The sequence below is a fragment of the Talpa occidentalis genome, unplaced genomic scaffold (genome assembly GCF_014898055.3).
Source record: "Talpa occidentalis isolate TD23 unplaced genomic scaffold, MPIMG_talOcc4v2.1, whole genome shotgun sequence".
NCBI classification, from domain to species: Eukaryota; Metazoa; Chordata; class Mammalia; order Eulipotyphla; family Talpidae; genus Talpa; species Talpa occidentalis.
In genome coordinates this window covers 143199390-143220439 of record NW_026555331.1, presented here as the reverse complement: position 1 = coordinate 143220439, position 21050 = coordinate 143199390, and the positions used below count along the sequence as shown (strand labels likewise).

At 36.4% G+C, this 21050-nt stretch overlaps 1 protein-coding gene across 6 annotated transcripts in view; it reads left to right on the top strand.

Annotated features, from left to right (window-relative positions):
- The window catches only part of CNOT4 (CCR4-NOT transcription complex subunit 4), a 113803-nt gene that overhangs the window by 18653 nt on the left and 74100 nt on the right, over window positions 1–21050 (top strand). The gene's annotated exons all lie outside the window — the stretch shown is intronic.

Here is a 21050-nt window from a genome sequence, read left to right as displayed (position 1 = left end):
CTTAATGTGGCTACTAGAAAATTTAGAATTACACGTGTGGTTTGCATTGTATTTCTCGTGGATACAGCCTAAATTTACCTTTTCTTTGCCCTAACACTTTTAGTTATTTTGACTCAGTCAATGATCTGTTGCATATTTGCTAAAAGAGATTTTGGTGTTATATATTATGACAACATTGCCCCCCCAAAGTTTAGGACTTTTATGTTGTTATTCTTCTTAGTATTAAGTTTTTCAAGCCTTGAATTTTCTTTTTTTAAATTATTTGTCTTTTGCCATACTCTGCCCATGGTACTGCATAAGCATTAATTATTTTTTCTCTACATTGCCTGAAAGAATTTTGAAGGTGGAATTTAAGATAAAAAGTATCAGAGTTGATCTGGTATTTAATTTTCTTCCTAATGTTAGGACTATTATTAGTACATTTTACAATACTTCCACCTTTAATGTTTAGAGGCAGTTTGCACATGATAAAATAGAAAATGGATTGAAAATTTTACAGATGAGAGATTTTGTCTGTTTGACAAAAGGTAAAGCAAACAAATAAACAAGCAAAACAGTAACATAACTCAGTTAGCTGTCACACGTCTTATAAATTTTATAAACTTGGACTTTAACTGTTTTATAAACTTGGACCTTACTGCTGTTTTTTCTCTGTACATTAAAGATTTAATTATACAGTTTTATCTATATTACCTTCATCTGTTTAGAAAAAGATTTATGTTGGGTACAGTGAATGCTTTTGAGAGTTAAGTCTTGTGTGTTTTATTTATTTATCTTTTTTTAAAAAGATTTATTTATTTATTTATTCATACAAGCACTGGGTACAGTCAGAAGCGCGGGAGGGTGAGAGGATTCACCAGAGCCAGAGCGGGGAGCAGAGCAGGCAGAAGGACCGAAGTACACTGCTGAGGGGAGCAGCGGGCGGCAGGAGAGGTCTGCGCGCCATGTGGGACCCTCGCCGGCGGCCGGGGATCGAACCGGCCTGCAGAGGCTGTGGGCAGCCTCGCAGCCCAGCACTCAATCGCTGCGCCACCGGGGAGACCCAAGTCTTGTGTGTTTTAAAGGAAGTGGAACATAGCTCAGATCTGGGTAATTATTTTTTAAAGATTTGTTTTATTTATTTATGCATATAAGAACTGGAGTGTAGGCCAGAGGTGTGGGTGTGTGTGTGAAAGGGTTCACCAGAGACAGAATGGGGAGCAGAACAGGTGGATCTACTGAAATACACTGCTGAGAATGCCGCAGGTGAGAAAAGTGAGGTCTGCTGTGCCATGTGGGTCAGCTCCCTGGCTGGGGATCCAACTCCTCCAGCAATGGCTGGCAGTAGCTTGATAGCACTAAGACTTTAACCCCTGTGCCACCAGGGAGGCCCAGATCTGGGTAATTTTTAAGTGAACAGCTGATTGTTGGGTGATTATAGTTTTTAAAGGGAGATATTGACTTATAAGTTCTAAAATATATTTGAAAATAATTCATGATATGTTGTACCATTACTAACAATGACTTTGTTGCTTTAGAAAGTAATTAACTGAAGAACTATTACTTTTTAAAATTTTTATCCAGTCAGTAAGTCTACAGTACATACTTAGGTATTAAAAATTATATAAAAGCACATTCACAAGAAGAAGATACAAGAAGTTGACTAATAATCTTGAGTATTTTTTTCTTTAATGGCTGGGATTGTAAAAAAATAGGTTTTGTAAATAAGTACTATTAGTTGAAAGAATATCTGGGGGAAAAAGAATAGAGATTATGGATAATAGTAATCGTGGATAGTAAGAAGAAAACAAAGCTCATTAAAGTTTGCATTCTTAGATGCTCAATGGAAGGATAACTTAGATTGAAATATAGATTTTGCATTTCCCTAGTCTTAAAATACTGTTTATTTTTTTGGCTCCTAAAAGCTTTGAGAAAAAATGTGATTTCTGTTAGCTGTGCAGACTTAGGTTTGGGTTGATCCTTAAGAGTAATTTCTGAATCCATCTATGTTGTTTATATCAAATGTTTATTTTATTTTGCTAATTAGTAGTCTTGTGGTATGCTGTATAACACAATTTGTTTATCTACCTGTTGAAGGATATTTGGGTTGTTTTTAGTTATTTGGTTTTTATGCCAAAATAGAGCTGTTATGAACATTTTGTACAGATTATTGCATGAACATATGTTTTTATTTCTCTGGGATAAGTGCCCAAGAGAACAGTTCCTGGGTCATAGGGTAAGTGCATACTTAGTTTTAGAAGAAAATCAAGTCTGTTTTCTAGCGTGCTGTTTTTTGCATTCCCACAAATTTTGTATGAGTGATTCAGTTTCTCTGCATTCTAATCAGATTTGGGTGTTGTCCTTGTTATTTTAGTCATTCGTTATTTTTAAAAGATTTATTTATTTATGCATGTAAGAATTGGGGTGTAGGGCCTCCCCAGTGGCGCAGCGGTTGAGCACTGGGTTGAGAAGCTGCCTGCAGCCTCTGCAGCACCGGTTTGATCCCCGGCCACCGGAGGAGGGTCCCACATGGCGTGCAGACCTCTCCTGCCACACGCTTCTAGCCGGCCGGCCGGGATCGAACCCGCTCTGCAAAGGCTGCGGACAGCTTCACGGAGGTGCACTCAACTGCCTGCGCTACCAGGGAGGCCCCCCTTACACTTGATTTTTTCTTTTCAAAACTGCATCAGGCTTTTTCTTTTCCATATAAATTTTAGAATAAGTTTATCTCTACAAACGACTTTTCTGGGATTTTTGTAGGAAATGTATTATATCTCTAGATCAGTTTGGGGAGAATTGATAACCCTAATGTTGTGTCTTCCAATCACTGCAATTATCGGATTTTAAAATTTTTAAAAAATTTTGTAATTTTTAGTGTATAGATTCTGTACTCGTTTGATTAGATTTATATCTAAGTGTTTCATGTTCTTTGGAGCTATTAAAAGTGGCACGTTTGTATTTTATGGTTTAACATTTTCATTGGTTAATATACAGAAATATGATTGCTTTTTGTGTGTTAATCTTGTTATCCTATGACTCTAAAGAACTGAAATGTTAGTTCTAGGGGATTTTTTTTTTTTTTTTTGATTACTTGGGATTTCCTAGTTAGAAAGTCATGTCACTTGCAAACAGGGACAGATTTTTTTTTCCACTTCATATCAATCTGTTTGCCTTTGATTTCCTTCTTTCTTTTGTTATTTGTTGTCTAGAGCTTCATAACTCCATTTAATAAGGTTGGAAACAGTAGCCATCTTGCCTTGTGTGCTGGCTAAGGGGGGAAAGATTATGGTTTTCACCACTAAGTGTGATGTTAACATTTATGGATAATCTTTACCAAGTTCCCCTCTATTCCTAGAATTTCGTCAAATGTGTTTTGTCAACTGATAAAATCAGGAAATTTTTCTTCTTTAGGTTTTTGGCATGGTAAAGGTTACATTGATTTTCAAATGTTGAAGCAGCCCTGCATATGTAGAATAAATGTATATATTTTTTATACTTTACTGGATTTTACTTTCTGACATTTTCCTCAGGAATTTTCCTTGTAAATTCATGAAAAATAATGGTTTGAAGTTTGTTTTTGGTGCTCTGTCTGGTTTTGGTACCAAAGTAATACTGCTTTAAAAATGAACTCGGAAGGGCCCCTTCCCATTTTTTCTGGAAGAGAGTGTAAATTGAGACAGAAACTAATAACATAATTGATTTGAGACCTTTTTTTTCCTAATGTAGGCACTTAGTGCTATACATTATCCTCTGAGCGCTGCTTTAGCTACATTCCACTGTTATCCCAATATGAGTGAGACCTGATAGAAACAAAATACAAACATTTACTTGGAGATTTTCTTAGGGCTATAGGGAATACAGTCCCAAAGAAGCTCTTGATTGTGTGCCTGATAGCTCCAGAGTTAGGAGTGCTTAAATACACAAGAAAAATACTGTTTTTCTCAGGTCTGCTTTATGCAAATTAAATTTTCAGTCAGTGCAGTTTTGATTGCTGGAAAGTTTTCACGTGCTGATTGTTCTGAGCTCTGAGATTATGGGTGGTCTGTTGCAGCTCCTTCCTGGAGGTGGGTATATCTGAGCATGCTTGGCATGCCTAGGCATGCCTGGATGTGTCTGGGCCTGACTCAGAAGTGTTTCATATTTCTTGTCACTACAAATTTTGATATATTAATTTTCATTTTCACTTAACTAATATTTTTAAATTTTCCTTACAGACTTTCTCTTTGGCCTTTGGATTGTTCAGTAATATGTTGTTAAATTTACAAATGTGAAGAGATTTACCTCTTATTTTTCCGGTATCGATTTCTGATTAGACTCCATATGGACAGAGTGCATTCTCTATATGATTTCAGTACTTTGAGATTTGTTGAGTTTTGTTTATGGCACAGGATTTTGTTGATCAGGATAATTTATGACCTGGGTGCTTGGAAAGAACGTGCATTCTGTTATTTTTCATTTCCTATTCTTATTCTATTTCTCCTATCCAACTTTCTGCCCCTATTCAACTCTCCCCTTATTCCTGCTACATCCATTTTATTTGGCTCATGTTCCTTATTATTGATAATTACTTTTGATGTATTCTTATTTCCCTTCCTTAGAATTCTTTATGTATTTTCCATAAATTCTTTATTTCTGTGTCCCACGTCTTATTTGACATTTTCCATAGTTTTCAGTAAAATTTAATCTTTCTATTAGTCACTTGTTTTTATATCGACAGTAATTTGTTCATAAGTTAGGGGCAAATTGACCTTGAAATATTACTACTTCAAGGTATTACTGCTTCAATGGCATTGTGTTTTTGTTCTTGCAAAAGTCACCCACAAAGTATGATTCTCTGGATAAAATTAGAGTGAATTAGAGATTATATGGTAAACATATGTGTAGGCATTACATGGGAGGAAAATTTGCACCCTCAAGAATGTCATGGGAAGATAAACACTTCTGTAGTAGTTCTGATTGAATGATGACACCAGCTGCTTAATGGGGAAGATCTGTGGGAATTCAGAAAATGATTGATCAAAGTATGTGGACAAGATTAATTTGTGTGTTTTCCTGAAGTGTTATTGAGTGAGTAGGTAGGTAGAGTGGGAAAGAAAGGTGAAATACAACTGGGGGACACTGTCTAGGGGGATTACTAAACCAAAATGAGCATGGAAGGAGAATGAGAAGGATTTTCTGAGAGGTAGAGGTGTAATGAAGAACCAGAGAGTGCAGCATCAAGAAAGAAGGTAAATTTGAACAGGAGGCAGTAGAACAATTAAAGATTCTTAATCTGAAGAGTGACTTGAAGAATGAGAAATAAAAGCATTGGCAAGACATGGGAGCTTGTTAGAAATGCACATTTTCATTCCTAACTCAGGACTACAGAAGCAGAATCTGCATTTTTAAGAGATGCACAAGTGATTTGTATGCATGATCAAGTTTGATAAACACTGGTTGAAGGGAAGTTAAACAAAACTATGTAAGTTGAGGTCTAGAGAAGAGGGATTTCATTTAGAGTCTGTGTTAGTAATCCAATTGAAATGGTGACCAAAGGGTGAATTAGAGAGATTTATTAAAGGAATAAAATTAATAGGATTTAATGACTTGTGTTTAGAGAATGGAGGAAACTGTTGAAGCAAAGATTATGATCAGGTTTTGGCACTGGACAACTGAAAACTGGGTGGGCCATTGACAAGAAATAAAAAGTTTGGGTGGTATAAAAAGCTGTGATTATTATTTATTCGCAGGCTACCAGAACTTTTTGTTAACAGAAATCAGCATAATAACAATACTGGAGAAAATCCTAAAAAATGGAAAGGAGCTCATAAATCTAAAGTTATAAAGTAAATAACTTTTCAGGTTTTTTTAACACATTAACTCGATTTCTTGTTGAGATGTGAACTTGGTTTTACATTGCTATTAGTATGAAGCCATTTGATATACTTTTAAAATTTATTTAAATATTTTTCCTGTTTCTTCATAATCACTTTAAAGGATTTTACCGCACTATCAAATACATACACCCTCACTTTAAAAAAATGCAAGTTAAAAATAACAATTTCAGCTTTTACATTTTAGATTGGGAAGGATTAAAATGTTTGGTTCTAATGGTCTTTAGTGAGAACATAGGTTGTACAGCTTTTTAAATGACCATTGGCAATGTTTGTCAGTCAAAAAATTACATATGCCATGTTTGATCCAACAATTTCATTTCTAGGAATTTGTTCTACAAATGTGCTGACCTAGTTCAATTAATCTACATACTGACTTGTCAGATTTACCAATTCTTTGGATCAGTGTATTCAGGAAAATATTTTCCTAATGATTATGGCCAACATTGCTTCATTTCATAGGCGACTTTTTCAGTTCATTCTGATTTCTTTCCAATTCTTGGAAAACTGTTTTAATTATTCTAGCATTTTCTGATTTCTTTATAATTGCTTCGAAAGTTGTTTTTTCTAGCGTTTTGGTATTTTTAAAATTCTTTTCTCAATTTCAGTTATCTAACAACCTTACTTTTTGTGTTTTTGATTGAAATTTAGCATAATTTTTTTTACAACAAAGTCATATATACTTTTTTTAATATTTTTTTATTTTTATATTCCCCATACAATTGTAACCCCGATTTTCACCCCAATTCCTCCTTTCCCTCCCCCCTAAATTTAGCATAATTTTTAGGAATGTTCAACATTACACCTTTAGTTGATTTTTATGAATGTTCTTAATATTCAGAAAAACATTTCACAGTCAGTACTCATTATTTTCATTATTAATCTAATATGCAAAATTTGGGCCTCCCCGGTGGCACAGCTGTTGAGCGCTGGGTTGCGCGGCTGCCCGCGGCCTCTGCAGCGCCAGTTCGATCCCCGGGTGCTCTCCGGCCACCGGAGGAGGGTCCCACATGGCGCGCAGACCTCCCCTGCCGCCCACTACTCCCCTCGGCAGTGTACTTCGGTCCTTCTGCCTGCTCTGCTCCCCGCTCTGGCTCTGGTGAATTCTCTCACCCTCCCGCGCTTCTGACTGTACCCAGTGCTTGTATAAATAAATAAATAAAATAAAATAAATTTAAAAAAAAAATCTAATATGCAAAATTTATAACATATTACCTAGGACTGAGAAATACCTGGGACAGCCACACCAAGAAGAAATGCCAGTATTTTTTTTTTTTATTAATTGCTATAAAAATGAAGTGTTATCTTCATTGGGGCATTGAAAAATGATAATAAAATTATCTTAGGACTTTAAATAATGAAATATTTCATTCAAACGAGAATGAAAAACTAAAAACAGTGATCCAAATCATATCATAAATGCTGAATTAAAAAATGTAATGGCTGAAAATACAGAATTAACAAATTTATATTTAATGAATGTAGAAATACAGAATATGTAGAATATAGAAATAACATATAAATAATATATTTATATTACGATATTAACTATAAAGTTGCACACATGAAAATAAATATCAGTAGCTAATATTTATTAAATTAGTAAATAAATGTATATATACATTTTATATGCTATGTACTAATCTATGTTATATTATAAATACTTATGATATATTAATGTAGCAATATAAAATGAGCAAATATAAAATATAATCAGGTTCATGTGCCTGGTTTGTTCAGATTCTTGAGGTGAATATGTAAAATTGGTAATTGTGGTAAATTTATTGCCTGGAGGTTGAATATGGGAGAATTGGTTTATTTTGATATACTAAAATACAGCAACATGTGTTTAAAGTTTACATTGTAGTATTGTAATACCAAAAGATGAAACTACTTACATTATTGTCAGTTCAGTAGAGGACTTGTTAAATTACGTCTACTTCATAGAAGAATGAAGTAGACATACATGTATTAAGATAGAAAAACTTACGGCGTATGTTAAGTGAAAAGGGGAAGGTTCAGACCATGGACACACTTTCCATTTCAATGAAAAAAAGAGGGGGACATGAGATATATTCATGAGTGTATGTTTATATGTGCCCTGAATGTATCTGGAAAAATACACAAGCATTATTTTCCAGTAGGTGCCATATGGACTCTGAAAGAGAAACAAAAGTTAATGGTAGTCTTTTATTGCAATTTAGTTTTAATCATTCTTACTAACCAGTAAAAGTAAAGTAAATTATATGTAGCTTAGAGTCATTGTAGAATCCATGAAAAATTATAAATACTAGAAAGTCTTCCAAAGCTATGGTAACAAGTTGGTTTAACCATGTTCCCTTTCAGTTTTTTTGTTTAATGTTTACTTTTTTGGTTAGTTTACTTACGATAGCATTGGTGTTTTCCAGCTGCCATATGCTTATTGCCATATTTTTGATATAAGATGGGGACATTGAGTAAACTTCTACAAATATCCTTTGTAGCAATCATTTAATATTCCATTATATTTTTGACTGGAAGGCAGTGCACGTGTGACATTGATTGTCAGGGTTGGTCACTATCTTATGGGTGGGGTGGGTTGTCCCTTCTTTTTTTTTTTAAAGATTTATTTATTTATTTATACAAGCACTGGGTATAGTCAGAAGCGCAGGAGGGTGAGAGAATTCACCAGAGCCAGAGCGGGGAGCAGAGCAGGCAGAAGTACACTGCTGAGGGGAGCAGTGGGTGGCAGGAGAGGTCTGCGCACCATGTGGGACCCTCCTCAGGTGGCCGGGGAGCACCTGGGGAACGAACCGTCGCTGAAGAGGGTGCGGGCATCCTCGCAACCCAGCGCTCAACCGCTGCGCCACCGGGGAGGCCCGGGTTGTCCCTTCTTGTGCATCACTGTCATTCTTAAAGTTTTATAGTGGGTTGAAAATGACACCTTTTCCTTGATCGAAATTGGACATTTGGGTATTTCTTAGTTTTTTAATGATATGACTAGAGTAATAGTATACCTTTTTAAAATGAGTATCATTTTGACCAATGCCTTCGAAGGACCTTTTAAATTACAAGCATTTTAATCATTCTTACCAGCATTAATGAATCTTAATCAGATTATCTTTTGTGGAAAATAAATCATTTACATTTATTGGTCAGTTTTCTGCATAGTGGCATTAAACATTTCAGACTTTCTTTTTCCATTTTTTTCCCCATCAAATAATTTTTGTTATCAGTTCTTTTTGTTACATTTTAGAATAATTTATTAGTTATGAGTAATAATTCACAATTTATAATAAATAAGTTTATTAATTATATTTTTCTTAATTTTGCAGATTAGAGCTTTGGTATTTATTTTTCTTTTGAACTCACTTCTACCTATCCATATGTATCATACACTGAAATTTTGTCAGTTTGAGATGAGTCATCCATTTTTAGACATCCAGTGTTTTGTCATGTGCAGTTTTAGTTATGGTCTATTTAATTTTGCTGTGAATATTCTCTACAAATTGAATAAAGGATTGCTGTTACATTTCTCAGCTAATCCTAAGAGAAAATTATAAGCATTTTGTCTTGGTAGTGTAGGACTGCTAAACACTGTTGTCATATTCATTGAATCTCAGATTTCTTTTTTCATTTTATTTTGTATTTCACTCTAAAGGTGTACTGGTCATGATGTTGACCTCTTTTATTTTTAGGCTTCCTGTTTCGGTGATGACATTTGAAAATGTAGGGTGTAACTTACCCATATCTTCGATAAAGTTTTAGTCCATAGTTTTTGTTGCTTGTTCTGTCACATAGGTAACATACCTGTGAAGTACAGCAAGGCATTTTGGGTGGCAGAAATAATAGCTTTTCACACTGACTTAAACCAGACTTTAGCTTGCTTAAATTAAATGCTAAATTGTACTAACTGCACTCTCAAGGGCTTGGCAAGGTTGAAACAACTATGTTTCTTTAAGTTATTTGCTTAAGCTGTATTTCTAGGCATGAATTTACTGGGCTAGAGGATTGTACTGTCATTTTGGAGTTTGTTTTGTGTTGTCTAGCAAAAGGACTGAACCAATTTATAATGCTATCAGTGGTGGGTAAGCACCTCAGTTTCAATATATTTTCTTTAGAGTTAGGCATTACTATTTTTAAAAGTAAACAAGGTGTAAAATAGTCTTATAGTTGCTTTTATTTGTACTTCATTTGCTTTTTGTGGAAATTTAATGGGAATAACAGATCAGGATGAGGTTGGGAAATGTTAACTTAATCTGGGCATTTGGTTGTGCCACCTTGTGTGTACTGTTTAATGTTTTATTTATTATTTTTTAAAGATTTATTTATTTATGCATACAAGAACTGGGGTTAGGGCAGATGTGCGCAGGGTGAGAGGATTCACCAGAGACAGAGTAGGGAGCAGAATAGGCAGTCCACTGAGATACACTCCTGAGGGGAGCAGCTGGCAAGACAGGAGAGGTCTGGTGCGCCATGTGGGTCAGCTCCCTTGTCAGGGATCGAACTTGTGCTACAGTGGCTGGTGATAGTTTGATAGTGCTGTGTCTTTAACCCCTGTGCCGCCAGTGAGGCCCTATTTAATGTTTTAAATCAAAGTTAGTTTTAAAATTAAAATAGATTATTAGCATAATGAAAGAGTGTCCCTTGAAGGGAAGTCAGAAAGGATACTGTTGTACTCTTAAAACAGAGGAGTTATTTTTTTGTCTCAATCCCTCTAGCCTCTGAATAAAATAAAATGCTACTTTTAGTCTGTCTCTGTGTGTCTGCTCTCTTCCATCAATTAAAAGACTTATTTTTAATTTTTTTGCCAAATTAATAATGCTATAGTATATTTTGCAGGGAAGTGAATAGAAAAAACTCTTTTGGTCATATTTTAATGGTTTTTCTTGTTTATTCCTTTTCATTTACAACAAAAGTTAGTGAAGCCCTACTTTTTCCTTACTGGCTTTTAGTATGTCTTTTAAAACTAAAAGTAATTTACCTAAGAGAAATCTAGAAATCTTTTAAGTTAGGCATGTTACCAGTTCATTTGTCTGAAAACAAAAACCACTTAATTAGGAGGGTGAGTGAATATTTTTACTTTTCCCATCTGTGACACTTTAGGGCATTTATTCTAACCTCCAAACCAATAATGTTATTGAAACCTGATTCTAAGGTAGGGTAATCATTCTTTTTTATTTATTTTTAATATTAATAGAATAAGAAATAGTATTTGCATCATCTTTTAAGAGAGTCATTTTTAACATATTCTGTTTAAAATTTTTTATAATTTGTGAGGTGCATATTTGTGTTTTTTTTCCTCTAATTCTTTTGGAGCCAATCATTATCTCTTTGGGCTAGTTTGAAAGTTGCTTAAGATGCTTTGGATGTTTTCTGCGATGACCTACTTGTAGTAAGAAACATTTATTGTGATATACATCAAGATCTCCTTTGGCCTCCCAACTGCTATATGTGGGGATACTGCCTTGAAGACGCTAGCCTAGGGGATTAGCTAGGGGACAAGGTTGTCATTTATAATATAAGCCAGTTTTGACTAATACAGTTTTGACTAATGTGTACTTGGAGCTGAATATTGTATAGAGAAAGTAAAGAGGGTATCATTCAATAATTTAGTTTTAAGGTTATTATTTTTTTTTTAATAGAGGCATGTTTTATTTATTTATTTATTTTTTTATGTATTTTGTTTGTTTATACAAGCACTGGGTACACTCAGAAGCGCGGGAGGGTGAGAGAATTCACCAGAGCCAGAGCGGGAAGCAGAGCAGGCAGAAGGACCGAAGTACACTGCTGAGGGGAGCAGCGGGTGGCAGGAGAGGTCTGCGCGCCATGTGGGACTCTCCTCCAGTGGCCGGGGAGCAGCCAGGGATCGAACCGGTGCTGCAGAGGCCGCGGGCAGCCTCGCAACCCAGCGCTCAACTGCTGCGCCACCGGGGAGGCCCAAGGTTATTATCAGTCTACCTTTAATTTCTCTATGATTTTTTTCTTCCCCAAACATAATTTTATCAGATCCCTGTAAAGTTGGTCTCTGGCACTGTCCTTTCATAGGGAAATGTTATTAATAATTTTAAGCATGTGTCACAATTCAAAATAATTGCAAAATATTTTACAGTTTAGTAATAGATCTTACTTAAGGAATTGCAACGTTAAAGAGTTTCTTAAAAGTACCAAGTTTTTTCAGTAGTTTGAGTGATCTCTGGTTTTGTAAACAATAGGGACTTTTTTAAAAAATAAGTTTTTATTGAAGTAACAATGGTCTATAACATTGTATAGGTTTCAGCATTGTACATCATTGTAATTTGACATCTGTATATACTATATCATAATCACCACCAAAAGTCCAGTTTTCTCCTAACTAGACTGGTGCTGACTCCTGGTGCCTGTTTTGGACACCTTCCCACATGCATTGAGACTGTTCATCAACCAGAATCCCTTCTCTCTTTCCACTCTACTCACTGTAAAGGTTTACTTGTAATTTAAGATAACAATCTTGAATATTTCAAGATTTAGAGTTCTTGGACATGTATTTGAAAAATTGTCTTCATTCGCTCCCTTACACTGGATACTTTGCTTACCTCCAGCTTTTAGCCACCCAGCTGACTATTAGAACCAAAGTCTAAAGAGTAGACTTAATTGTCAAGGCTCCACAGGTTTGTCCTTGAATCTGTCAGCAGTTCCTTTGTGCTATTGAGTAGTAGTATAGTATTCCAATGAAAGAATTTCCGTAGTTTATCCATTCACATGTTGGTGGGCATTTGGGTTTTCATTTTGGCTATTGTGAATAAAGCTGCTTATGAACATTCAGATGTATCCCTTTTATGTACATACGTTTTCATTTTTCTTGGGTAAATGTCTGGAATTGAAATTGCTAGGTTATATTGTAGTTGTATGATTGGCAGTATGTAACCTGGATTCGGAATTTAGGAGGTGATAGAATCTAAGTGCTTGGGTGACATTTGGTTTGGATGAGAAAGGAAGTGGTTGCACTTCCAGCATCTCTGAAAGGATTGCCTTAAATATTTCCTGGATGCATTTGTTTCAGTTAGGTCCCTGGGTCGGTCCTTCAGGATCTTTAACATAGACATAGATCTTTCTTTTTCCCCCGCTGAATTGAAAATACTACAATGTAAGGCAATGCCTCATGTGGACAGCCACACAGGTATGGCAAAGAACTAATGAATTTGCACACACATTAGTCTCTGCTTTGATTTCACACTGATTTGATTTTATCTTAATAATACTTTCATCAGACTTAACCTTTAATTTTTTTAACTACTATCCTTCTGAGAGAGCATTAAGCTAATAGGAAACAAGTTGATGTTGATTCCCTAGTTCATATGTTCACGTTCTTTTCACATCTTTGCTTTGTCTGTTTTTGTCAAATTTGCTTAATTTTTTATTAACTTAAAATCATTTTCCCATATGAAAGTTGGAAAATGAAAGGAAAGAAGCAAATTACTGTAAACATCCCACTAGGGACAAGCTCTTCTTTCTTTGTATCACTCTACTATGTATTACCCCTCGCCCCCCACCACACGCACATAGTTGTGAGAACCTTTACTTTGCTGTACTTGCCGATGGTAGTGTTGAACACAGTAGACAGAATCTTTGCACTCAAAGGAATCAAAGTTCAATATCCTTAAACTTATTTTTTAAAAATTGCTATTATAGAACAAGTACGCATAGTTTCTGCAGAAATCATGGGCAAAACACAGGTTTCCAAGCCAGCCCACTACCTTCAGCTTTTCCCTAGAGGTTAAACGCCATTACCAGCGTTTAATCTTAAAATGATTTTGCATATATAAATATTATGTATATATAGAAAATATGGGGTTTCTTTTTAAATGTAAAATCTGTTACACAGATACAAATCTGCAGTTTGCTTTTTTCATTTAGTTTGTATAGATCTTAGTCTTTCAAATTTGCTGTGTTGTGTTTTTTTAATTTTAATTAATATACCAAGAGTTAGCCATTTCCAATTGATGGCTGTTTAGGTTTCCATTGTTTCCCAATACACTGCTACATCTGGTTGTACTTGCTTCCTTATTAAAATGTGCGTCTGTTTCTCTAAGGACTATAGGGAAGTGAAATTAGTAGGTAAGAGAGAGTTTGTGATTACCTCTGAAATTCTACCATTCATATTGCTCTTCAGACCTTTATCAGTTTCTCATATCACTCGTCTTCCAACTGACATGTCGTTATTGTTTAATATTTTATTTTGTCCTCTTTAAATCTAGCAAATTAGGCCATTTAAATGGAAAATATATGATTTAATTTATATATATATTTACCATATTCTTTCCTCACCATCGCTTCTTTAATATCTTTTTGGGAGAGTTTTCTTTTCTCCTGGAGAGTATTTTTACAAGTTCCTTAGTGTGTACTCTCTCTTGTTGGTAAACTGTCTATTTTTGTTCATTTGTTTTAATTTTTAATTTAAATTCACTCTTTCCTAAATTATCTTTATCATTGAAAGTTTTAAGCATACATGAAAGTAGACCAAAGAATGTTGTGACATTCATTTATTTCTATCCTTCAGTTTCTACAGTGATTATGGATATTTTGCTATTCTAGCTTCATCTCTTTCTATAACTCCTTTCCTATTGGAATGTCATATCATAAAGTGTGTAAATAATTCAGAAAGTATCTGTTTTAGAAAAGCTTTAAAAAATACTGCTATCATGCTTAAGTAAATTAACAATAACTCCTTATTATCTAATTCCCAGTCCATGTGAAAATCTTGATTATCTCAAGAAAGTCTTTTTACAGTCTTTGTTAAAAGATTATTGTTTTCGAGATGCAGGTTGTAGGTTCACAGTAATTTTCTCTCAGTCTCTTGAGTATTTGTCTTTCCCTCTGAGCAGGCTGCTGTTCCTCTGGCTATCATTCCATTTGGGTACTTTTTAAATGTCCTCTTTGAAGATTATTTTTGCCTTCGGTATTCTGTAGTTTTACTGTCTTGTGTCTGAGTGTGGGTTTGTTGATCCCACTTGAGAGTATGTTGTGCTTTCTAGATCTGGGGAGTATTTTTAGCCAATTCTGGGAAATTTGCCACTTTTATCTTTTCTTTTAAGACTTCAAAGAAAGTGAGAAATATGTATCCAGAAGCATACAACGCATGTATACGTGTAAAATATGGGTACAGTTTCACTGTAAAGCAAACACCTTATTAACTATTTCTCAGGTCAAAAGTAGAATATTTCAAGTGTCTCAGAGTGCCCCTCTCTTCCTCTTCATGGTCTTTCCCCTTTCACCCAGAAGCAGTCACTGTTTTTTAAATCCTTTATGTGCATCCCTAAAATATAGTTAGTTTTCTTTCATCTTTTGAATTTTGTATGACTGGAATGATACTGTCTTCCTTTTACTTCACTCAGTATGTTTGTGAGATTCATTTGTGTGGCTCAGCTGTAGTTCTTCATTTTCATAGTCATTATTTCTTCAAATACATTTTCTGCTCCTTCTGGTATTCCCATTATATGTATGTTGATGCATTCATGGTGTGTTACGGTTTCTCTGAAGCTCTGTTCATTTCTCTTCATTCTTTTTTCCCTCTGATTTTTGGATTGCACAATCTCTCAGTCTCTCCTGTTTCGCCATTCCATTCTCCTGCCAGCTGAAATGTACCTTTGAGCCCCTCTGGTGACTCTCTCATTTCAGTCATTGTACTTGCAACTGCAGAATCTCCATATAGTTCTTTTTAATAATATCTGATCTACTTATTGGTATTTTCTATTTGATGTGTGGCATTACCATACAATACTTGTTTAATTTTTTCTTGTTCTTTGAACATGCTTACAATAACTGCTTTGAAGTCTTGATCTATTCAGTCCAACATCTGGTTATCCTCACAGATAGCCTTTCCCTCCTCCCCACAACCCCTTGGTGTATGGGTTAGTCCTCTTTCTTTGCATGGCTCATAATCTTTTTGTTGAAAATTGGGCATTTTATGTAATACAGCTCTGGGTAGTGATCTCCTCTCCTGCCATCCCTCCCAAGGCTTGCTATTAGCTTGTTTGCTTAGTGACTGGTGGATTATTTCTGTCATTCAGTGTTAAGCATCTGGTATTGCTCCTTGGAGTTGCAGTTTGGGTAAGCCCATATGTATGTTGGATGACAGGGTTTCTGGCACAGCTGTCTTTTATTGTCTCTTTCCTTGACCACACCCAGATGTTAAGCTCCACTAATTGCTAGCTGACTGGTGTTGTATTTCCAATATGCCCTAGGATATATATTGCTTCTTGGTTTGATCCAAAAAAACTTAAACCCTTTTGAGGGATAAATCTTTTTTTTTTTTTTTTAAGATTTATTTATTTATACAAGAACCCGGTACAGGCCAGATCCGCGGGAGGGTGAGAGGATTCACCAGAGACAGAGCGGGGAGCAGGACAGGCAGACTGACGAAATACACTGCTGAGGGGAGCAGCGGGCACGACAGGAGAGGTCTGTTGTGCCATGTGGGACCCTCGCCAGCGGGCTGGGATCGAACCAGTGCTGCAGAAGCTGCGGGCAGCTTCACGGTGTGGTGTGCAACCGCCTGTGCCACCAGGGGAGGCCCTGAGGGATAAATCTTGAGTTGAGTGCTTGAAATTAGTTCTGGAGGGCCCATCTCTGCCATCTTTATTCCCTGATTCTCATTATTAATTACCCACAAACTAGCTAGCTTATAGTTTAACCTGTATCTGAGTCTTTTCCCAGTTGCTTTTCACCACAGCCCCATCGGTTTTGAAATCGCCCTTAGGTTTGAACTTCACAGTCAGATGCAAAAAAAGTCAATTTCTTTGGAAGAGATTCAGAGCTATCTGTTTAAGGGCTTCTTCACCTTCCTGGCAGAATCTCTGGCTCTGGAGCTGGCCAGTAGTGGGACAGTGATGTTTGTTTTTCTGTGTGACACCCTGCTTTACTAATAGAGCACTTCTTGGAGGGAGGTGTATAGTGGCTGCAGTTTTTTTTTTTTTCCTGACAAAGTAGCTGGGTGAGGGCACTTTGGGTTCTCTTATTTTCAAATTGCAGCAGTGATGTAGGGCCTCTTTTCCATGAGTGGCAGTTGAGTGGAAGAGGGGGTTGCACTTCGGCTGCACTTACCTATAACTTATTTTCAGCATCAGGTAGCTTTGGGCAGGACGAGAAATATTGATATATCTTGCCTTTCCCGGGGCTAGAGCTCTGGACTGGTAGCTGTAGTGAGAGGGTCCCTTCTCTGACTGCCTGCCCCAATTTGGAGGGGATCAAACTCAGGCTGTAGCAGTGATAGTGCTGAGACTTAACCCCTCGGCCACCAGGGAGGCCCCTGGGGGCTGGAGGTTACTTGCTATTGAAAAAAGATTCAGTGCATCATCTTCTACCTATAGCTATCCCTTCTGCAAAAATACTTTGGGGGCATGTTATAGTATGCAAGATAACTGGTATACTGGTTTTGTTGGGGGGAGAGAATGCCCTGAACAAACTCCACAAATAGGTTTTATGGACCCCACCCTCACCCCAGACCAATGAGATCCAAGGCACCAAGGGCCACAAACCCCATCATGTCCTCCTCACTGAAGGGAGGATTGCCGGGTGGAGGTAAAGCAGCCAGTGTTGGTATACAACCAGACATGTGGGCCTTGGGGGTTCTTGCTTTTTGCTGGCTTTCAGCATGTTATTGGGGTTCTAGCTCAGCGGAACCAGTAGGACACATTCACCAACTTATCTCTTTCTCCCTGAGTTATTCATGTCTTCATTTCCCCTTTTTGTAAATAAACCCTTTATTACTCTTTTTGTGTTACCTGCGGTTGAGTCTCATCATGAGTCCCTGTTAAGCATTCAGGTGAGGACCCACAGACAGGCCAACCCATTTCATATTAGGGTTGCCCTGTAAAGTTATATGGTATTGTTTTTGTATTATAGTTTTTAAATGTTCGTTTATAACTCTGTGTGTGTGTGTGTGTGTGTGTGTAGAATTGAATGTGTGGTTTTTTATGGACGCTTAAAATGCTGTTTCATATACCAATGTATGTGTGTATTTCATATCATTAAACAGCTTTCCAACATAGTGTATAATTTTGGGCATATGGTGTATTCAGGAGTGTAATTTCTATGTAACTGTTCAGCAGAGTTGCATCGTGTACACACATTTAGCTTATCACAAATTCAGCTGTGAGATTGGCAGAAAAATTTTAAGGATTAATTAAATAAGCCAGCTGAAACAAATTTGCTTTGAAAATTGCTGTTTAAAATAGACTGCATTTGGGCCTCCCCGGTGGCGCAGCGATTGAGCGCTGGGTTGCGAAGCTGCCCACGGCCTCTGCGGTGCCGGTTTGATCCCTGGCTGCTCCCCGGCCACCGGAGGAGGGTCCTGCATGGCACGCAGACCTCTCCTGCCGCCCGCTGCTCCCCTCAGCTGTGTACTTCGGTCCTTCTGCCAGCTCTGCTCCCCGCTCTGGCTCTGGTGAATTCTCTCACCCTCCCGCACTTCTGACTGTACCCAGTGCATGTATAAACAAAACAAACAAACAAACAAATAAATAAATAAAACATGCCTCTATTAAAAAAATAAATAAAAAATAAAAAAATAAAATAGACTGCATTTAACTGTGTATAGTGTTATTCTCTTATTTTATTGTGAAGTAACAGTTATAATCTTAAGTATTTTCAAATGTACAATTTAGTGGCATTAAGCATATTCACGGTATGTGTAACCTTCACCACTTTCTGTTGGTAAAACTTTTATCTCTCCAGATCGAGATAATTCTTTTAACCTCATTCCTCATTCTTTTAACCTCCAACCCCTTGTAACTTCTGTTTTCTGAGTCAACAAATTTGCCTATTGTAGACACCTCATATAAGTGATTCACAAAATATTTGTCTTTTTGTGACAGACTAATTTCACTTAATGTTGTCAAGGTTCTTGTCCATTATAGAATGTATCAGAATTTTATTCCTTTAATTGCTGAATAATGTTCTACTGTATGTATAGACTGTATTTCGTTTAGCAGTTCATCTGGTTTGGCTTTGGCCAAATTAGCAATTCATCTATTTTCACTTTGGCTGTAGTGATTAATGCTGTGAACATTGTGTGCTAAGTATCTGTTCAAAGTCTTTCAACTCTGGGTATATAAATAGGAGAGGAATTACTGGATTATATGCTAATTCTATGTTTAACTTTTTGAGGAACCATCAAGCTTCCACAGTGGCTGCAGTACTTTTTATTTTATAGTGTGTTTTTATGTAAATCTATTGAATAGGTCTTACAAACAAAGGCATGCATGCAACACTTTAAAGAGTGATGAGGAATTTCTGGCTTGGTTTTGAATGCATGATTTTACTTTTGTACAATTATTGCATGGCATGTAAGATTTTGGGTGGTCCTGTAGCATTATTACGCATGTGAGAATTTATTCTGTGTTGTGGTATTTGTTTTAGGTGATACAGAGATTTCCTGTAGAATTTTTTTGAAAAAGTCATGTTTATACTTTTCGGACATTTGCACTTCATATGCCAAGTGTATGCAGCTGTGACTTCAGTAAATCATAGCTTTTGTCTTATATTCTTGGAAAGGGCATAGATTTTGAATTTGGAAGTCTTACTTTTGAATTGTATCTAACACTTAAAGACTGGGTCACTGTTGGGCCTCAATTTCATCTTTCATAGAGGGGATATAATATGTTCTTATTAGGTCACTGAGAATTAGATAACTTATGTGAAAATGAACTTGTTGGGGTACAAAATCAATTATTAAATCAAAAACCAGTCACTGTCTTAACCCCCACAGCTGATCTAGACGGTATGGGCTTTCCTTTTTCATTTAAAAACACCTTTTATTTCTGTCTTTATAAACCGTAAAGGTTTATAAAAGCCTTAAAGGCTTTGTAAGCCTCATTGTTCTAGTGCATTGCTTTATTTTTACTTAGTATTAGTTGACTGGCTGATGAAATAAAATTATTTGTCCGTAAATGAATATTTGGGTCAGGGTATTTGGAGGGGAGATAATTTATTTCAAAACATTTTAAAAACTTAGTTCTGTGGGTTACATAAAGGAAATTTCTGGGTCCTTAAAATACTGTCAAATTTTGTGTGTGTTCACGTTTTTCAGACAAGTAAATTGCACTCTTGAGCTTTTAGAGTGACGTACTCAAGATTGCATGTCTCCTTGGTAGAAGAAGAGGCAGAAGTCAGTTCTCCTACCTGCTGTTGCAGGCTTCTGCCACTGAGTCTTTCCTTCTACATTTTACTAGTTGTTGGATTACAGTTGACAACCGGCTTGCATGGTTTCTCTCCATGGTGCTAAAAGCTCACAGAATGTACTTGCCTTTTGTATTATGGGACTACTTGCTGTTGGTCCGTTCTTCCCTTTAAGCTAGAAGATACATACTCTTGTAGGCTGTTTGTTTTTTTTTTTTAATTAAAACACAGAAACAATCAAAAAGCAAAACCTCAACAAGGTGAAAATAATTTCTCTTTTTTTAAAAAAAGGCTTAGTCATGAATTACAAAAATATTATGTTGTAATGGTTTAGGTGATACATATTTTTGAAAATAAAATTAGTAGTTTCCTCTTATCCATTTTGATTTTATGATAGAACATTTTGATATATAAATTTTCATGTGCTTTATTTTCCTAGAGAAACAAATCAAACGTGTATAGTTTATGTATTTATATAATAGTAATTGTATATTAGTGTTCGTCTACAGCTTACTTTTATTTATTTATTTTTTCAGTAAAGATTTATTTATTTATTTATACAACACTGGTACAGTCAGGAGCGCAGGAGGGTGAGAGAATTCACCAGAGCCAGAGCGGGGAACAGAACAGGCAGACTGACGAAATACACTGCTGAGGGGAGCAGCGGGCGGCAGGAGAGGTCTGCACGCCATGTGGGACCCTCGCTGGTGGCCGGGGATCGAACCGGCTCTGCAGAGACTGCAGGCAGCTTCACAGCCCAGCGCTCAACCACTGCTCCACCAGGGGAGGCCCCACAGCTTACTTTTAAAAATTAAAAATATGACATCTCCTAATGCAACACACAGATCAACCTTGTAACTATCATAATTTAATAATTTCCCAACTGATGGACACTCAGTTTGTTAGCAGCTTGTTACACTTCTGAACAGTTCTGTAAGCATTTAGCACAGTACTTGAGTGTGAGCTGCATGAGTGTGTTTATGTAGCAGAGACTCTTGGGTGGTGCGAGGAGTGGCAGACTTGCAGTGAATCAAGGCTACATCACTTAGTAGTTGTGCAACT